Raw genomic sequence first — 17,235 nt, forward strand, 5'->3', positions numbered from 1 at the left:
AGGAGCCGAAAGGCGCATTTCGCAGTCGAGCCACGCAATCCAACAAACTGTGCACTAGGTCAAGATTGTGCAGACCGCAAACGCTTGGTGGCACGACGCTCGTCGTCGATCGTAAGGGCGAAACAGTCAAGAGATTTGGAAAACTGCAATGTGGACACCCCCAGCAGCAGCTGTGTGCCAAATCCGTTATCTGGTCGAGGGCTGCAAGATTCAGTATGATGAAGTGACAATTCGGGGATAGCTCACAAACGCGCAGCTGCCGCCTTCTTAGCTCAGTGGTAGAGCACTGGTCTCGTAAACCAGGGGTCGTGAGTTCGATCCTCACAGAAGGCATTCATTTTTTTAACCTTCCCGCAAGGAGCGGAGCTATCGCGAGCAGCATCTAACACATGGCAGTACACTGAATGGAAGGGATGTTCTACAACCTATAACAAGTATCCTACTGGCCTCAGAGGTTTTCTGATTGCATAGGGAGAACAGTGGTTTGTATGCATTTTGTAGTATAATGTCATGCTTGGCGATGTCATTGAGCGTCGCTACAGTGTGCATGCATTTTATCCATGTGAAGAGGCGTAAGCAGATGCTACCATTCTGCGAGATTCCTGCAGAAGGTATACGAACTGCGTTGATATGCACAGCACAAGTCAAGGCCTCCGTGGCGCAATCGGCTAGCGCGTTCGGCTGTTAACCGAAAGGTTGGTGGTTCGAGCCCACCCGGGGGCGAAATCGTTTTAACCGTCACCCAGGTGAGGACATACGTCAACTTTGTTAGAGATACACAGCTAGTGTGACAACTTGGCTGTGTTGAGTGATGCCACAGAGCCTTATACACATTCAGCCAAGTGACACTGTAGGTAAAAACATGGCCCTACACAGACGTTCTACTGTTTTCCTATTTATTCGTCATGTGTGACACTGCAGTAGAGCGACGCCCACTACAAAAGACGTATTCTTTACATTCAATTTCAGCGTATACGTCGCGAGTGCCATATGACAGGGCCTGTCTCTCGATGTCGATTTCTATTTGGTGTCTCTTAAGTGTCGGTCTGCAGTAGGCCGCTGCTGGCCGAGCGACGTGCAGTCGCCTTACATGAAGCCCCATGGGCAACGCCAGTGCCACTGTGGACAACAGCATACTGCAGCCAGAGAGAGGAGCCGAAAGGCGCATTTCGCAGTCGAGCCACGCAATCCAACAAACTGTGCACTAGGTCAAGATTGTGCAGACCGCAAACGCTTGGTGGCACGACGCTCGTCGTCGATCGTAAGGGCGAAACAGTCAAGAGATTTGGAAAACTGCAATGTGGACACCCCCAGCAGCAGCTGTGTGCCAAATCCGTTATCTGGTCGAGGGCTGCAAGATTCAGTATGATGAAGTGACAATTCGGGGATAGCTCACAAACGCGCAGCTGCCGCCTTCTTAGCTCAGTGGTAGAGCACTGGTCTCGTAAACCAGGGGTCGTGAGTTCGATCCTCACAGAAGGCATTCATTTTTTTAACCTTCCCGCAAGGAGCGGAGCTATCGCGAGCAGCATCTAACACATGGCAGTACACTGAATGGAAGGGATGTTCTACAACCTATAACAAGTATCCTACTGGCCTCAGAGGTTTTCTGATTGCATAGGGAGAACAGTGGTTTGTATGCATTTTGTAGTATAATGTCATGCTTGGCGATGTCATTGAGCGTCGCTACAGTGTGCATGCATTTTATCCATGTGAAGAGGCGTAAGCAGATGCTACCATTCTGCGAGATTCCTGCAGAAGGTATACGAACTGCGTTGATATGCACAGCACAAGTCAAGGCCTCCGTGGCGCAATCGGCTAGCGCGTTCGGCTGTTAACCGAAAGGTTGGTGGTTCGAGCCCACCCGGGGGCGAAATCGTTTTAACCGTCACCCAGGTGAGGACATACGTCAACTTTGTTAGAGATACACAGCTAGTGTGACAACTTGGCTGTGTTGAGTGATGCCACAGAGCCTTATACACATTCAGCCAAGTGACACTGTAGGTAAAAACATGGCCCTACACAGACGTTCTACTGTTTTCCTATTTATTCGTCATGTGTGACACTGCAGTAGAGCGACGCCCACTACAAAAGACGTATTCTTTACATTCAATTTCAGCGTATACGTCGCGAGTGCCATATGACAGGGCCTGTCTCTCGATGTCGATTTCTATTTGGTGTCTCTTAAGTGTCGGTCTGCAGTAGGCCGCTGCTGGCCGAGCGACGTGCAGTCGCCTTACATGAAGCCCCATGGGCAACGCCAGTGCCACTGTGGACAACAGCATACTGCAGCCAGAGAGAGGAGCCGAAAGGCGCATTTCGCAGTCGAGCCACGCAATCCAACAAACTGTGCACTAGGTCAAGATTGTGCAGACCGCAAACGCTTGGTGGCACGACGCTCGTCGTCGATCGTAAGGGCGAAACAGTCAAGAGATTTGGAAAACTGCAATGTGGAAACCCCCAGCAGCAGCTGTGTGCCAAATCCGTTATCTGGTCGAGGGCTGCAAGATTCAGTATGATGAAGTGACAATTCGGGGATAGCTCACAAACGCGCAGCTGCCGCCTTCTTAGCTCAGTGGTAGAGCACTGGTCTCGTAAACCAGGGGTCGTGAGTTCGATCCTCACAGAAGGCATTCATTTTTTTAACCTTCCCGCAAGGAGCGGAGCTATCGCGAGCAGCATCTAACACATGGCAGTACACTGAATGGAAGGGATGTTCTACAACCTATAACAAGTATCCTACTGGCCTCAGAGGTTTTCTGATTGCATAGGGAGAACAGTGGTTTGTATGCATTTTGTAGTATAATGTCATGCTTGGCGATGTCATTGAGCGTCGCTACAGTGTGCATGCATTTTATCCATGTGAAGAGGCGTAAGCAGATGCTACCATTCTGCGAGATTCCTGCAGAAGGTATACGAACTGCGTTGATATGCACAGCACAAGTCAAGGCCTCCGTGGCGCAATCGGCTAGCGCGTTCGGCTGTTAACCGAAAGGTTGGTGGTTCGAGCCCACCCGGGGGCGAAATCGTTTTAACCGTCACCCAGGTGAGGACATACGTCAACTTTGTTAGAGATACACAGCTAGTGTGACAACTTGGCTGTGTTGAGTGATGCCACAGAGCCTTATACACATTCAGCCAAGTGACACTGTAGGTAAAAACATGGCCCTACACAGACGTTCTACTGTTTTCCTATTTCTTCGTCATGTGTGACACTGCAGTAGAGCGACGCCCACTACAAAAGACGTATTCTTTACATTCAATTTCAGCGTATACGTCGCGAGTGCCATATGACAGGGCCTGTCTCTCGATGTCGATTTCTATTTGGTGTCTCTTAAGTGTCGGTCTGCAGTAGGCCGCTGCTGGCCGAGCGACGTGCAGTCGCCTTACATGAAGCCCCATGGGCAACGCCAGTGCCACTGTGGACAACAGCATACTGCAGCCAGAGAGAGGAGCCGAAAGGCGCATTTCGCAGTCGAGCCACGCAATCCAACAAACTGTGCACTAGGTCAAGATTGTGCAGACCGCAAACGTTTGGTGGCACGACGCTCGTCGTCGATCGTAAGGGCGAAACAGTCAAGAGATTTGGAAAACGGCAATGTGGACACCCCCAGCAGCAGCAGCAGCTGTGTGCCAAATCCGATATCTGGTCGAGGGCTGCAAGATTCAGTATGATGAAGTGACAATTCGGGGATAGCTCACAAACGCGCAGCTGCCGCCTTCTTAGCTCAGTGGTAGAGCACTGGTCTCGTAAACCAGGGGTCGTGAGTTCGAACCTCACAGAAGGCATTCATTTTTTTAACCTTCCCGCAAGGAGCGGAGCTATCGCGAGCAGCATCTAACACATGGCAGTACACTGAATGGAAGGGATGTTCTACAACCTATAACAAGTATCCTACTGGCCTCAGAGGTTTTCTGATTGCATAGGGAGAACAGTGGTTTGTATGCATTTTGTAGTATAATGTCATGCTTGGCGATGTCATTGAGCGTCGCTACAGTGTGCATGCATTTTATCCATGTGAAGAGGCGTAAGCAGATGCTACCATTCTGCGAGATTCCTGCAGAAGGTATACGAACTGCGTTGATATGCACAGCACAAGTCAAGGCCTCCGTGGCGCAATCGGCTAGCGCGTTCGGCTGTTAACCGAAAGGTTGGTGGTTCGAGCCCACCCGGGGGCGAAATCGTTTTAACCGTCACCCAGGTGAGGACATACGTCAACTTTGTTAGAGATACACAGCTAGTGTGACAACTTGGCTGTGTTGAGTGATGCCACAGAGCCTTATACACATTCAGCCAAGTGACACTGTAGGTAAAAACATGGCCCTACACAGACGTTCTACTGTTTTCCTATTTATTCGTCATGTGTGACACTGCAGTAGAGCGACGCCCACTACAAAAGACGTATTCTTTACATTCAATTTCAGCGTATACGTCGCGAGTGCCATATGACAGGGCCTGTCTCTCGATGTCGATTTCTATTTGGTGTCTCTTAAGTGTCGGTCTGCAGTAGGCCGCTGCTGGCCGAGCGACGTGCAGTCGCCTTACATGAAGCCCCATGGGCAACGCCAGTGCCACTGTGGACAACAGCATACTGCAGCCAGAGAGAGGAGCCGAAAGGCGCATTTCGCAGTCGAGCCACGCAATCCAACAAACTGTGCACTAGGTCAAGATTGTGCAGACCGCAAACGCTTGGTGGCACGACGCTCGTCGTCGATCGTAAGGGCGAAACAGTCAAGAGATTTGGAAAACTGCAATGTGGACACCCCCAGCAGCAGCTGTGTGCCAAATCCGTTATCTGGTCGAGGGCTGCAAGATTCAGTATGATGAAGTGACAATTCGGGGATAGCTCACAAACGCGCAGCTGCCGCCTTCTTAGCTCAGTGGTAGAGCACTGGTCTCGTAAACCAGGGGTCGTGAGTTCGATCCTCACAGAAGGCATTCATTTTTTTAACCTTCCCGCAAGGAGCGGAGCTATCGCGAGCAGCATCTAACACATGGCAGTACACTGAATGGAAGGGATGTTCTACAACCTATAACAAGTATCCTACTGGCCTCAGAGGTTTTCTGATTGCATAGGGAGAACAGTGGTTTGTATGCATTTTGTAGTATAATGTCATGCTTGGCGATGTCATTGAGCGTCGCTACAGTGTGCATGCATTTTATCCATGTGAAGAGGCGTAAGCAGATGCTACCATTCTGCGAGATTCCTGCAGAAGGTATACGAACTGCGTTGATATGCACAGCACAAGTCAAGGCCTCCGTGGCGCAATCGGCTAGCGCGTTCGGCTGTTAACCGAAAGGTTGGTGGTTCGAGCCCACCCGGGGGCGAAATCGTTTTAACCGTCACCCAGGTGAGGACATACGTCAACTTTGTTAGAGATACACAGCTAGTGTGACAACTTGGCTGTGTTGAGTGATGCCACAGAGCCTTATACACATTCAGCCAAGTGACACTGTAGGTAAAAACATGGCCCTACACAGACGTTCTACTGTTTTCCTATTTCTTCGTCATGTGTGACACTGCAGTAGAGCGACGCCCACTACAAAAGACGTATTCTTTACATTCAATTTCAGCGTATACGTCGCGAGTGCCATATGACAGGGCCTGTCTCTCGATGTCGATTTCTATTTGGTGTCTCTTAAGTGTCGGTCTGCAGTAGGCCGCTGCTGGCCGAGCGACGTGCAGTCGCCTTACATGAAGCCCCATGGGCAACGCCAGTGCCACTGTGGACAACAGCATACTGCAGCCAGAGAGAGGAGCCGAAAGGCGCATTTCGCAGTCGAGCCACGCAATCCAACAAACTGTGCACTAGGTCAAGATTGTGCAGACCGCAAACGTTTGGTGGCACGACGCTCGTCGTCGATCGTAAGGGCGAAACAGTCAAGAGATTTGGAAAACGGCAATGTGGACACCCCCAGCAGCAGCAGCAGCTGTGTGCCAAATCCGATATCTGGTCGAGGGCTGCAAGATTCAGTATGATGAAGTGACAATTCGGGGATAGCTCACAAACGCGCAGCTGCCGCCTTCTTAGCTCAGTGGTAGAGCACTGGTCTCGTAAACCAGGGGTCGTGAGTTCGAACCTCACAGAAGGCATTCATTTTTTTAACCTTCCCGCAAGGAGCGGAGCTATCGCGAGCAGCATCTAACACATGGCAGTACACTGAATGGAAGGGATGTTCTACAACCTATAACAAGTATCCTACTGGCCTCAGAGGTTTTCTGATTGCATAGGGAGAACAGTGGTTTGTATGCATTTTGTAGTATAATGTCATGCTTGGCGATGTCATTGAGCGTCGCTACAGTGTGCATGCATTTTATCCATGTGAAGAGGCGTAAGCAGATGCTACCATTCTGCGAGATTCCTGCAGAAGGTATACGAACTGCGTTGATATGCACAGCACAAGTCAAGGCCTCCGTGGCGCAATCGGCTAGCGCGTTCGGCTGTTAACCGAAAGGTTGGTGGTTCGAGCCCACCCGGGGGCGAAATCGTTTTAACCGTCACCCAGGTGAGGACATACGTCAACTTTGTTAGAGATACACAGCTAGTGTGACAACTTGGCTGTGTTGAGTGATGCCACAGAGCCTTATACACATTCAGCCAAGTGACACTGTAGGTAAAAACATGGCCCTACACAGACGTTCTACTGTTTTCCTATTTATTCGTCATGTGTGACACTGCAGTAGAGCGACGCCCACTACAAAAGACGTATTCTTTACATTCAATTTCAGCGTATACGTCGCGAGTGCCATATGACAGGGCCTGTCTCTCGATGTCGATTTCTATTTGGTGTCTCTTAAGTGTCGGTCTGCAGTAGGCCGCTGCTGGCCGAGCGACGTGCAGTCGCCTTACATGAAGCCCCATGGGCAACGCCAGTGCCACTGTGGACAACAGCATACTGCAGCCAGAGAGAGGAGCCGAAAGGCGCATTTCGCAGTCGAGCCACGCAATCCAACAAACTGTGCACTAGGTCAAGATTGTGCAGACCGCAAACGCTTGGTGGCACGACGCTCGTCGTCGATCGTAAGGGCGAAACAGTCAAGAGATTTGGAAAACTGCAATGTGGACACCCCCAGCAGCAGCTGTGTGCCAAATCCGTTATCTGGTCGAGGGCTGCAAGATTCAGTATGATGAAGTGACAATTCGGGGATAGCTCACAAACGCGCAGCTGCCGCCTTCTTAGCTCAGTGGTAGAGCACTGGTCTCGTAAACCAGGGGTCGTGAGTTCGATCCTCACAGAAGGCATTCATTTTTTTAACCTTCCCGCAAGGAGCGGAGCTATCGCGAGCAGCATCTAACACATGGCAGTACACTGAATGGAAGGGATGTTCTACAACCTATAACAAGTATCCTACTGGCCTCAGAGGTTTTCTGATTGCATAGGGAGAACAGTGGTTTGTATGCATTTTGTAGTATAATGTCATGCTTGGCGATGTCATTGAGCGTCGCTACAGTGTGCATGCATTTTATCCATGTGAAGAGGCGTAAGCAGATGCTACCATTCTGCGAGATTCCTGCAGAAGGTATACGAACTGCGTTGATATGCACAGCACAAGTCAAGGCCTCCGTGGCGCAATCGGCTAGCGCGTTCGGCTGTTAACCGAAAGGTTGGTGGTTCGAGCCCACCCGGGGGCGAAATCGTTTTAACCGTCACCCAGGTGAGGACATACGTCAACTTTGTTAGAGATACACAGCTAGTGTGACAACTTGGCTGTGTTGAGTGATGCCACAGAGCCTTATACACATTCAGCCAAGTGACACTGTAGGTAAAAACATGGCCCTACACAGACGTTCTACTGTTTTCCTATTTCTTCGTCATGTGTGACACTGCAGTAGAGCGACGCCCACTACAAAAGACGTATTCTTTACATTCAATTTCAGCGTATACGTCGCGAGTGCCATATGACAGGGCCTGTCTCTCGATGTCGATTTCTATTTGGTGTCTCTTAAGTGTCGGTCTGCAGTAGGCCGCTGCTGGCCGAGCGACGTGCAGTCGCCTTACATGAAGCCCCATGGGCAACGCCAGTGCCACTGTGGACAACAGCATACTGCAGCCAGAGAGAGGAGCCGAAAGGCGCATTTCGCAGTCGAGCCACGCAATCCAACAAACTGTGCACTAGGTCAAGATTGTGCAGACCGCAAACGTTTGGTGGCACGACGCTCGTCGTCGATCGTAAGGGCGAAACAGTCAAGAGATTTGGAAAACGGCAATGTGGACACCCCCAGCAGCAGCAGCAGCTGTGTGCCAAATCCGATATCTGGTCGAGGGCTGCAAGATTCAGTATGATGAAGTGACAATTCGGGGATAGCTCACAAACGCGCAGCTGCCGCCTTCTTAGCTCAGTGGTAGAGCACTGGTCTCGTAAACCAGGGGTCGTGAGTTCGAACCTCACAGAAGGCATTCATTTTTTTAACCTTCCCGCAAGGAGCGGAGCTATCGCGAGCAGCATCTAACACATGGCAGTACACTGAATGGAAGGGATGTTCTACAACCTATAACAAGTATCCTACTGGCCTCAGAGGTTTTCTGATTGCATAGGGAGAACAGTGGTTTGTATGCATTTTGTAGTATAATGTCATGCTTGGCGATGTCATTGAGCGTCGCTACAGTGTGCATGCATTTTATCCATGTGAAGAGGCGTAAGCAGATGCTACCATTCTGCGAGATTCCTGCAGAAGGTATACGAACTGCGTTGATATGCACAGCACAAGTCAAGGCCTCCGTGGCGCAATCGGCTAGCGCGTTCGGCTGTTAACCGAAAGGTTGGTGGTTCGAGCCCACCCGGGGGCGAAATCGTTTTAACCGTCACCCAGGTGAGGACATACGTCAACTTTGTTAGAGATACACAGCTAGTGTGACAACTTGGCTGTGTTGAGTGATGCCACAGAGCCTTATACACATTCAGCCAAGTGACACTGTAGGTAAAAACATGGCCCTACACAGACGTTCTACTGTTTTCCTATTTATTCGTCATGTGTGACACTGCAGTAGAGCGACGCCCACTACAAAAGACGTATTCTTTACATTCAATTTCAGCGTATACGTCGCGAGTGCCATATGACAGGGCCTGTCTCTCGATGTCGATTTCTATTTGGTGTCTCTTAAGTGTCGGTCTGCAGTAGGCCGCTGCTGGCCGAGCGACGTGCAGTCGCCTTACATGAAGCCCCATGGGCAACGCCAGTGCCACTGTGGACAACAGCATACTGCAGCCAGAGAGAGGAGCCGAAAGGCGCATTTCGCAGTCGAGCCACGCAATCCAACAAACTGTGCACTAGGTCAAGATTGTGCAGACCGCAAACGTTTGGTGGCACGACGCTCGTCGTCGATCGTAAGGGCGAAACAGTCAAGAGATTTGGAAAACGGCAATGTGGACACCCCCAGCAGCAGCAGCAGCTGTGTGCCAAATCCGTTATCTGGTCGAGGGCTGCAAGATTCAGTATGATGAAGTGACAATTCGGGGATAGCTCACAAACGCGCAGCTGCCGCCTTCTTAGCTCAGTGGTAGAGCACTGGTCTCGTAAACCAGGGGTCGTGAGTTCGAACCTCACAGAAGGCATTCATTTTTTTAACCTTCCCGCAAGGAGCGGAGCTATCGCGAGCAGCATCTAACACATGGCAGTACACTGAATGGAAGGGATGTTCTACAACCTATAACAAGTATCCTACTGGCCTCAGAGGTTTTCTGATTGCATAGGGAGAACAGTGGTTTGTATGCATTTTGTAGTATAATGTCATGCTTGGCGATGTCATTCGTTTACGAGCGTCGCTACAGTGTGCATGCATTTTATCCATGTGAAGAGGCGTAAGCAGATGCTACCATTCTGCGAGATTCCTGCAGAAGGTATACGAACTGCGTTGATATGCACAGCACAAGTCAAGGCCTCCGTGGCGCAATCGGCTAGCGCGTTCGGCTGTTAACCGAAAGGTTGGTGGTTCGAGCCCACCCGGGGGCGAAATCGTTTTAACCGTCACCCAGGTGAGGACATACGTCAGCTTTGTTAGAGATACACAGCTAGTGTGACAACTTGGCTGTGTTGAGTGATGCCACAGAGCCTTATACACATTCAGCCAAGTGACACTGTAGGTAAAAACATGGCCCTACACAGACGTTCTACTGTTTTCCTATTTATTCGTCATGTGTGACACTGCAGTAGAGCGACGCCCACTACAAAAGACGTATTCTTTACATTCAATTTCAGCGTATACGTCGCGAGTGCCATATGACAGGGCCTGTCTCTCGATGTCGATTTCTATTTGGTGTCTCTTAAGTGTCGGTCTGCAGTAGGCCGCTGCTGGCCGAGCGACGTGCAGTCGCCTTACATAAAGCCCCATGGGCAACGCCAGTGCCACTGTGGACAACAGCATACTGCAGCCAGAGAGAGGAGCCGAAAGGCGCATTTCGCAGTCGAGCCACGCAATCCAACAAACTGTGCACTAGGTCAAGATTGTGCAGACCGCAAACGTTTGGTGGCACGACGCTCGTCGTCGATCGTAAGGGCGAAACAGTCAAGAGATTTGGAAAACGGCAATGTGGACACCCCCAGCAGCAGCAGCAGCTGTGTGCCAAATCCGTTATCTGGTCGAGGGCTGCAAGATTCAGTATGATGAAGTGACAATTCGGGGATAGCTCACAAACGCGCAGCTGCCGCCTTCTTAGCTCAGTGGTAGAGCACTGGTCTCGTAAACCAGGGGTCGTGAGTTCGAACCTCACAGAAGGCATTCATTTTTTTAACCTTCCCGCAAGGAGCGGAGCTATCGCGAGCAGCATCTAACACATGGCAGTACACTGAATGGAAGGGATGTTCTACAACCTATAACAAGTATCCTACTGGCCTCAGAGGTTTTCTGATTGCATAGGGAGAACAGTGGTTTGTATGCATTTTGTAGTATAATGTCATGCTTGGCGATGTCATTGAGCGTCGCTACAGTGTGCATGCATTTTATCCATGTGAAGAGGCGTAAGCAGATGCTACCATTCTGCGAGATTCCTGCAGAAGGTATACGAACTGCGTTGATATGCACAGCACAAGTCAAGGCCTCCGTGGCGCAATCGGCTAGCGCGTTCGGCTGTTAACCGAAAGGTTGGTGGTTCGAGCCCACCCGGGGGCGAAATCGTTTTAACCGTCACCCAGGTGAGGACATACGTCAACTTTGTTAGAGATACACAGCTAGTGTGACAACTTGGCTGTGTTGAGTGATGCCACAGAGCCTTATACACATTCAGCCAAGTGACACTGTAGGTAAAAACATGGCCCTACACAGACGTTCTACTGTTTTCCTATTTATTCGTCATGTGTGACACTGCAGTAGAGCGACGCCCACTACAAAAGACGTATTCTTTACATTCAATTTCAGCGTATACGTCGCGAGTGCCATATGACAGGGCCTGTCTCTCGATGTCGATTTCTATTTGGTGTCTCTTAAGTGTCGGTCTGCAGTAGGCCGCTGCTGGCCGAGCGACGTGCAGTCGCCTTACATGAAGCCCCATGGGCAACGCCAGTGCCACTGTGGACAACAGCATACTGCAGCCAGAGAGAGGAGCCGAAAGGCGCATTTCGCAGTCGAGCCACGCAATCCAACAAACTGTGCACTAGGTCAAGATTGTGCAGACCGCAAACGCTTGGTGGCACGACGCTCGTCGTCGATCGTAAGGGCGAAACAGTCAAGAGATTTGGAAAACTGCAATGTGGACACCCCCAGCAGCAGCTGTGTGCCAAATCCGTTATCTGGTCGAGGGCTGCAAGATTCAGTATGATGAAGTGACAATTCGGGGATAGCTCACAAACGCGCAGCTGCCGCCTTCTTAGCTCAGTGGTAGAGCACTGGTCTCGTAAACCAGGGGTCGTGAGTTCGATCCTCACAGAAGGCATTCATTTTTTTAACCTTCCCGCAAGGAGCGGAGCTATCGCGAGCAGCATCTAACACATGGCAGTACACTGAATGGAAGGGATGTTCTACAACCTATAACAAGTATCCTACTGGCCTCAGAGGTTTTCTGATTGCATAGGGAGAACAGTGGTTTGTATGCATTTTGTAGTATAATGTCATGCTTGGCGATGTCATTGAGCGTCGCTACAGTGTGCATGCATTTTATCCATGTGAAGAGGCGTAAGCAGATGCTACCATTCTGCGAGATTCCTGCAGAAGGTATACGAACTGCGTTGATATGCACAGCACAAGTCAAGGCCTCCGTGGCGCAATCGGCTAGCGCGTTCGGCTGTTAACCGAAAGGTTGGTGGTTCGAGCCCACCCGGGGGCGAAATCGTTTTAACCGTCACCCAGGTGAGGACATACGTCAACTTTGTTAGAGATACACAGCTAGTGTGACAACTTGGCTGTGTTGAGTGATGCCACAGAGCCTTATACACATTCAGCCAAGTGACACTGTAGGTAAAAACATGGCCCTACACAGACGTTCTACTGTTTTCCTATTTATTCGTCATGTGTGACACTGCAGTAGAGCGACGCCCACTACAAAAGACGTATTCTTTACATTCAATTTCAGCGTATACGTCGCGAGTGCCATATGACAGGGCCTGTCTCTCGATGTCGATTTCTATTTGGTGTCTCTTAAGTGTCGGTCTGCAGTAGGCCGCTGCTGGCCGAGCGACGTGCAGTCGCCTTACATAAAGCCCCATGGGCAACGCCAGTGCCACTGTGGACAACAGCATACTGCAGCCAGAGAGAGGAGCCGAAAGGCGCATTTCGCAGTCGAGCCACGCAATCCAACAAACTGTGCACTAGGTCAAGATTGTGCAGACCGCAAACGTTTGGTGGCACGACGCTCGTCGTCGATCGTAAGGGCGAAACAGTCAAGAGATTTGGAAAACGGCAATGTGGACACCCCCAGCAGCAGCAGCAGCTGTGTGCCAAATCCGTTATCTGGTCGAGGGCTGCAAGATTCAGTATGATGAAGTGACAATTCGGGGATAGCTCACAAACGCGCAGCTGCCGCCTTCTTAGCTCAGTGGTAGAGCACTGGTCTCGTAAACCAGGGGTCGTGAGTTCGAACCTCACAGAAGGCATTCATTTTTTTAACCTTCCCGCAAGGAGCGGAGCTATCGCGAGCAGCATCTAACACATGGCAGTACACTGAATGGAAGGGATGTTCTACAACCTATAACAAGTATCCTACTGGCCTCAGAGGTTTTCTGATTGCATAGGGAGAACAGTGGTTTGTATGCATTTTGTAGTATAATGTCATGCTTGGCGATGTCATTCGTTTACGAGCGTCGCTACAGTGTGCATGCATTTTATCCATGTGAAGAGGCGTAAGCAGATGCTACCATTCTGCGAGATTCCTGCAGAAGGTATACGAACTGCGTTGATATGCACAGCACAAGTCAAGGCCTCCGTGGCGCAATCGGCTAGCGCGTTCGGCTGTTAACCGAAAGGTTGGTGGTTCGAGCCCACCCGGGGGCGAAATCGTTTTAACCGTCACCCAGGTGAGGACATACGTCAACTTTGTTAGAGATACACAGCTAGTGTGACAACTTGGCTGTGTTGAGTGATGCCACAGAGCCTTATACACATTCAGCCAAGTGACACTGTAGGTAAAAACATGGCCCTACACAGACGTTCTACTGTTTTCCTATTTATTCGTCATGTGTGACACTGCAGTAGAGCGACGCCCACTACAAAAGACGTATTCTTTACATTCAATTTCAGCGTATACGTCGCGAGTGCCATATGACAGGGCCTGTCTCTCGATGTCGATTTCTATTTGGTGTCTCTTAAGTGTCGGTCTGCAGTAGGCCGCTGCTGGCCGAGCGACGTGCAGTCGCCTTACATGAAGCCCCATGGGCAACGCCAGTGCCACTGTGGACAACAGCATACTGCAGCCAGAGAGAGGAGCCGAAAGGCGCATTTCGCAGTCGAGCCACGCAATCCAACAAACTGTGCACTAGGTCAAGATTGTGCAGACCGCAAACGCTTGGTGGCACGACGCTCGTCGTCGATCGTAAGGGCGAAACAGTCAAGAGATTTGGAAAACTGCAATGTGGACACCCCCAGCAGCAGCTGTGTGCCAAATCCGTTATCTGGTCGAGGGCTGCAAGATTCAGTATGATGAAGTGACAATTCGGGGATAGCTCACAAACGCGCAGCTGCCGCCTTCTTAGCTCAGTGGTAGAGCACTGGTCTCGTAAACCAGGGGTCGTGAGTTCGATCCTCACAGAAGGCATTCATTTTTTTAACCTTCCCGCAAGGAGCGGAGCTATCGCGAGCAGCATCTAACACATGGCAGTACACTGAATGGAAGGGATGTTCTACAACCTATAACAAGTATCCTACTGGCCTCAGAGGTTTTCTGATTGCATAGGGAGAACAGTGGTTTGTATGCATTTTGTAGTATAATGTCATGCTTGGCGATGTCATTGAGCGTCGCTACAGTGTGCATGCATTTTATCCATGTGAAGAGGCGTAAGCAGATGCTACCATTCTGCGAGATTCCTGCAGAAGGTATACGAACTGCGTTGATATGCACAGCACAAGTCAAGGCCTCCGTGGCGCAATCGGCTAGCGCGTTCGGCTGTTAACCGAAAGGTTGGTGGTTCGAGCCCACCCGGGGGCGAAATCGTTTTAACCGTCACCCAGGTGAGGACATACGTCAACTTTGTTAGAGATACACAGCTAGTGTGACAACTTGGCTGTGTTGAGTGATGCCACAGAGCCTTATACACATTCAGCCAAGTGACACTGTAGGTAAAAACATGGCCCTACACAGACGTTCTACTGTTTTCCTATTTATTCGTCATGTGTGACACTGCAGTAGAGCGACGCCCACTACAAAAGACGTATTCTTTACATTCAATTTCAGCGTATACGTCGCGAGTGCCATATGACAGGGCCTGTCTCTCGATGTCGATTTCTATTTGGTGTCTCTTAAGTGTCGGTCTGCAGTAGGCCGCTGCTGGCCGAGCGACGTGCAGTCGCCTTACATGAAGCCCCATGGGCAACGCCAGTGCCACTGTGGACAACAGCATACTGCAGCCAGAGAGAGGAGCCGAAAGGCGCATTTCGCAGTCGAGCCACGCAATCCAACAAACTGTGCACTAGGTCAAGATTGTGCAGACCGCAAACGCTTGGTGGCACGACGCTCGTCGTCGATCGTAAGGGCGAAACAGTCAAGAGATTTGGAAAACTGCAATGTGGACACCCCCAGCAGCAGCTGTGTGCCAAATCCGTTATCTGGTCGAGGGCTGCAAGATTCAGTATGATGAAGTGACAATTCGGGGATAGCTCACAAACGCGCAGCTGCCGCCTTCTTAGCTCAGTGGTAGAGCACTGGTCTCGTAAACCAGGGGTCGTGAGTTCGATCCTCACAGAAGGCATTCATTTTTTTAACCTTCCCGCAAGGAGCGGAGCTATCGCGAGCAGCATCTAACACATGGCAGTACACTGAATGGAAGGGATGTTCTACAACCTATAACAAGTATCCTACTGGCCTCAGAGGTTTTCTGATTGCATAGGGAGAACAGTGGTTTGTATGCATTTTGTAGTATAATGTCATGCTTGGCGATGTCATTGAGCGTCGCTACAGTGTGCATGCATTTTATCCATGTGAAGAGGCGTAAGCAGATGCTACCATTCTGCGAGATTCCTGCAGAAGGTATACGAACTGCGTTGATATGCACAGCACAAGTCAAGGCCTCCGTGGCGCAATCGGCTAGCGCGTTCGGCTGTTAACCGAAAGGTTGGTGGTTCGAGCCCACCCGGGGGCGAAATCGTTTTAACCGTCACCCAGGTGAGGACATACGTCAACTTTGTTAGAGATACACAGCTAGTGTGACAACTTGGCTGTGTTGAGTGATGCCACAGAGCCTTATACACATTCAGCCAAGTGACACTGTAGGTAAAAACATGGCCCTACACAGACGTTCTACTGTTTTCCTATTTATTCGTCATGTGTGACACTGCAGTAGAGCGACGCCCACTACAAAAGACGTATTCTTTACATTCAATTTCAGCGTATACGTCGCGAGTGCCATATGACAGGGCCTGTCTCTCGATGTCGATTTCTATTTGGTGTCTCTTAAGTGTCGGTCTGCAGTAGGCCGCTGCTGGCCGAGCGACGTGCAGTCGCCTTACATGAAGCCCCATGGGCAACGCCAGTGCCACTGTGGACAACAGCATACTGCAGCCAGAGAGAGGAGCCGAAAGGCGCATTTCGCAGTCGAGCCACGCAATCCAACAAACTGTGCACTAGGTCAAGATTGTGCAGACCGCAAACGCTTGGTGGCACGACGCTCGTCGTCGATCGTAAGGGCGAAACAGTCAAGAGATTTGGAAAACTGCAATGTGGACACCCCCAGCAGCAGCTGTGTGCCAAATCCGTTATCTGGTCGAGGGCTGCAAGATTCAGTATGATGAAGTGACAATTCGGGGATAGCTCACAAACGCGCAGCTGCCGCCTTCTTAGCTCAGTGGTAGAGCACTGGTCTCGTAAACCAGGGGTCGTGAGTTCGATCCTCACAGAAGGCATTCATTTTTTTAACCTTCCCGCAAGGAGCGGAGCTATCGCGAGCAGCATCTAACACATGGCAGTACACTGAATGGAAGGGATGTTCTACAACCTATAACAAGTATCCTACTGGCCTCAGAGGTTTTCTGATTGCATAGGGAGAACAGTGGTTTGTATGCATTTTGTAGTATAATGTCATGCTTGGCGATGTCATTGAGCGTCGCTACAGTGTGCATGCATTTTATCCATGTGAAGAGGCGTAAGCAGATGCTACCATTCTGCGAGATTCCTGCAGAAGGTATACGAACTGCGTTGATATGCACAGCACAAGTCAAGGCCTCCGTGGCGCAATCGGCTAGCGCGTTCGGCTGTTAACCGAAAGGTTGGTGGTTCGAGCCCACCCGGGGGCGAAATCGTTTTAACCGTCACCCAGGTGAGGACATACGTCAACTTTGTTAGAGATACACAGCTAGTGTGACAACTTGGCTGTGTTGAGTGATGCCACAGAGCCTTATACACATTCAGCCAAGTGACACTGTAGGTAAAAACATGGCCCTACACAGACGTTCTACTGTTTTCCTATTTATTCGTCATGTGTGACACTGCAGTAGAGCGACGCCCACTACAAAAGACGTATTCTTTACATTCAATTTCAGCGTATACGTCGCGAGTGCCATATGACAGGGCCTGTCTCTCGATGTCGATTTCTATTTGGTGTCTCTTAAGTGTCGGTCTGCAGTAGGCCGCTGCTGGCCGAGCGACGTGCAGTCGC

At 50.4% G+C, this 17,235-nt stretch overlaps 30 non-coding genes across 30 annotated transcripts; all 30 read left to right on the top strand.

Annotated features, from left to right (window-relative positions):
* Positions 1–261: 261 nt before the first annotated feature.
* On the top strand, positions 262–333 carry Trnat-cgu (transfer RNA threonine (anticodon CGU)). The gene has a single exon. It is a non-coding gene; the product is annotated as a tRNA-Thr (tRNA).
* A 316-nt stretch (positions 334–649) lies between these two features.
* Positions 650–723, top strand: Trnan-guu (transfer RNA asparagine (anticodon GUU)). The gene has a single exon. It is a non-coding gene; the product is annotated as a tRNA-Asn (tRNA).
* A 688-nt stretch (positions 724–1,411) lies between these two features.
* Trnat-cgu (transfer RNA threonine (anticodon CGU)) lies at positions 1,412–1,483 on the top strand. The gene has a single exon. It is a non-coding gene; the product is annotated as a tRNA-Thr (tRNA).
* A 316-nt stretch (positions 1,484–1,799) lies between these two features.
* Positions 1,800–1,873, top strand: Trnan-guu (transfer RNA asparagine (anticodon GUU)). Its single transcript has one exon. It is a non-coding gene; the product is annotated as a tRNA-Asn (tRNA).
* A 688-nt stretch (positions 1,874–2,561) lies between these two features.
* Trnat-cgu (transfer RNA threonine (anticodon CGU)) lies at positions 2,562–2,633 on the top strand. The gene has a single exon. It is a non-coding gene; the product is annotated as a tRNA-Thr (tRNA).
* A 316-nt stretch (positions 2,634–2,949) lies between these two features.
* Trnan-guu (transfer RNA asparagine (anticodon GUU)) lies at positions 2,950–3,023 on the top strand. Its single transcript has one exon. It is a non-coding gene; the product is annotated as a tRNA-Asn (tRNA).
* A 694-nt stretch (positions 3,024–3,717) lies between these two features.
* Trnat-cgu (transfer RNA threonine (anticodon CGU)) lies at positions 3,718–3,789 on the top strand. The gene has a single exon. It is a non-coding gene; the product is annotated as a tRNA-Thr (tRNA).
* A 316-nt stretch (positions 3,790–4,105) lies between these two features.
* Trnan-guu (transfer RNA asparagine (anticodon GUU)) lies at positions 4,106–4,179 on the top strand. The gene has a single exon. It is a non-coding gene; the product is annotated as a tRNA-Asn (tRNA).
* A 688-nt stretch (positions 4,180–4,867) lies between these two features.
* On the top strand, positions 4,868–4,939 carry Trnat-cgu (transfer RNA threonine (anticodon CGU)). Its single transcript has one exon. It is a non-coding gene; the product is annotated as a tRNA-Thr (tRNA).
* A 316-nt stretch (positions 4,940–5,255) lies between these two features.
* Trnan-guu (transfer RNA asparagine (anticodon GUU)) lies at positions 5,256–5,329 on the top strand. Its single transcript has one exon. It is a non-coding gene; the product is annotated as a tRNA-Asn (tRNA).
* A 694-nt stretch (positions 5,330–6,023) lies between these two features.
* On the top strand, positions 6,024–6,095 carry Trnat-cgu (transfer RNA threonine (anticodon CGU)). The gene has a single exon. It is a non-coding gene; the product is annotated as a tRNA-Thr (tRNA).
* A 316-nt stretch (positions 6,096–6,411) lies between these two features.
* Trnan-guu (transfer RNA asparagine (anticodon GUU)) lies at positions 6,412–6,485 on the top strand. The gene has a single exon. It is a non-coding gene; the product is annotated as a tRNA-Asn (tRNA).
* A 688-nt stretch (positions 6,486–7,173) lies between these two features.
* On the top strand, positions 7,174–7,245 carry Trnat-cgu (transfer RNA threonine (anticodon CGU)). The gene has a single exon. It is a non-coding gene; the product is annotated as a tRNA-Thr (tRNA).
* Positions 7,246–7,561: 316 nt separating this feature from the next.
* Trnan-guu (transfer RNA asparagine (anticodon GUU)) lies at positions 7,562–7,635 on the top strand. Its single transcript has one exon. It is a non-coding gene; the product is annotated as a tRNA-Asn (tRNA).
* Positions 7,636–8,329: 694 nt separating this feature from the next.
* Positions 8,330–8,401, top strand: Trnat-cgu (transfer RNA threonine (anticodon CGU)). The gene has a single exon. It is a non-coding gene; the product is annotated as a tRNA-Thr (tRNA).
* A 316-nt stretch (positions 8,402–8,717) lies between these two features.
* On the top strand, positions 8,718–8,791 carry Trnan-guu (transfer RNA asparagine (anticodon GUU)). The gene has a single exon. It is a non-coding gene; the product is annotated as a tRNA-Asn (tRNA).
* A 694-nt stretch (positions 8,792–9,485) lies between these two features.
* Trnat-cgu (transfer RNA threonine (anticodon CGU)) lies at positions 9,486–9,557 on the top strand. The gene has a single exon. It is a non-coding gene; the product is annotated as a tRNA-Thr (tRNA).
* Positions 9,558–9,880: 323 nt separating this feature from the next.
* Trnan-guu (transfer RNA asparagine (anticodon GUU)) lies at positions 9,881–9,954 on the top strand. Its single transcript has one exon. It is a non-coding gene; the product is annotated as a tRNA-Asn (tRNA).
* A 694-nt stretch (positions 9,955–10,648) lies between these two features.
* Trnat-cgu (transfer RNA threonine (anticodon CGU)) lies at positions 10,649–10,720 on the top strand. The gene has a single exon. It is a non-coding gene; the product is annotated as a tRNA-Thr (tRNA).
* A 316-nt stretch (positions 10,721–11,036) lies between these two features.
* On the top strand, positions 11,037–11,110 carry Trnan-guu (transfer RNA asparagine (anticodon GUU)). The gene has a single exon. It is a non-coding gene; the product is annotated as a tRNA-Asn (tRNA).
* A 688-nt stretch (positions 11,111–11,798) lies between these two features.
* Trnat-cgu (transfer RNA threonine (anticodon CGU)) lies at positions 11,799–11,870 on the top strand. Its single transcript has one exon. It is a non-coding gene; the product is annotated as a tRNA-Thr (tRNA).
* A 316-nt stretch (positions 11,871–12,186) lies between these two features.
* On the top strand, positions 12,187–12,260 carry Trnan-guu (transfer RNA asparagine (anticodon GUU)). Its single transcript has one exon. It is a non-coding gene; the product is annotated as a tRNA-Asn (tRNA).
* Positions 12,261–12,954: 694 nt separating this feature from the next.
* On the top strand, positions 12,955–13,026 carry Trnat-cgu (transfer RNA threonine (anticodon CGU)). The gene has a single exon. It is a non-coding gene; the product is annotated as a tRNA-Thr (tRNA).
* A 323-nt stretch (positions 13,027–13,349) lies between these two features.
* Positions 13,350–13,423, top strand: Trnan-guu (transfer RNA asparagine (anticodon GUU)). The gene has a single exon. It is a non-coding gene; the product is annotated as a tRNA-Asn (tRNA).
* A 688-nt stretch (positions 13,424–14,111) lies between these two features.
* Trnat-cgu (transfer RNA threonine (anticodon CGU)) lies at positions 14,112–14,183 on the top strand. Its single transcript has one exon. It is a non-coding gene; the product is annotated as a tRNA-Thr (tRNA).
* Positions 14,184–14,499: 316 nt separating this feature from the next.
* On the top strand, positions 14,500–14,573 carry Trnan-guu (transfer RNA asparagine (anticodon GUU)). The gene has a single exon. It is a non-coding gene; the product is annotated as a tRNA-Asn (tRNA).
* Positions 14,574–15,261: 688 nt separating this feature from the next.
* On the top strand, positions 15,262–15,333 carry Trnat-cgu (transfer RNA threonine (anticodon CGU)). Its single transcript has one exon. It is a non-coding gene; the product is annotated as a tRNA-Thr (tRNA).
* A 316-nt stretch (positions 15,334–15,649) lies between these two features.
* On the top strand, positions 15,650–15,723 carry Trnan-guu (transfer RNA asparagine (anticodon GUU)). Its single transcript has one exon. It is a non-coding gene; the product is annotated as a tRNA-Asn (tRNA).
* A 688-nt stretch (positions 15,724–16,411) lies between these two features.
* On the top strand, positions 16,412–16,483 carry Trnat-cgu (transfer RNA threonine (anticodon CGU)). Its single transcript has one exon. It is a non-coding gene; the product is annotated as a tRNA-Thr (tRNA).
* A 316-nt stretch (positions 16,484–16,799) lies between these two features.
* Trnan-guu (transfer RNA asparagine (anticodon GUU)) lies at positions 16,800–16,873 on the top strand. The gene has a single exon. It is a non-coding gene; the product is annotated as a tRNA-Asn (tRNA).
* The last annotated feature ends 362 nt before the right edge of the window (positions 16,874–17,235 follow it).

The sequence above is a fragment of the Schistocerca cancellata genome, unplaced genomic scaffold (genome assembly GCF_023864275.1).
Source record: "Schistocerca cancellata isolate TAMUIC-IGC-003103 unplaced genomic scaffold, iqSchCanc2.1 HiC_scaffold_831, whole genome shotgun sequence".
NCBI classification, from domain to species: Eukaryota; Metazoa; Arthropoda; class Insecta; order Orthoptera; family Acrididae; genus Schistocerca; species Schistocerca cancellata.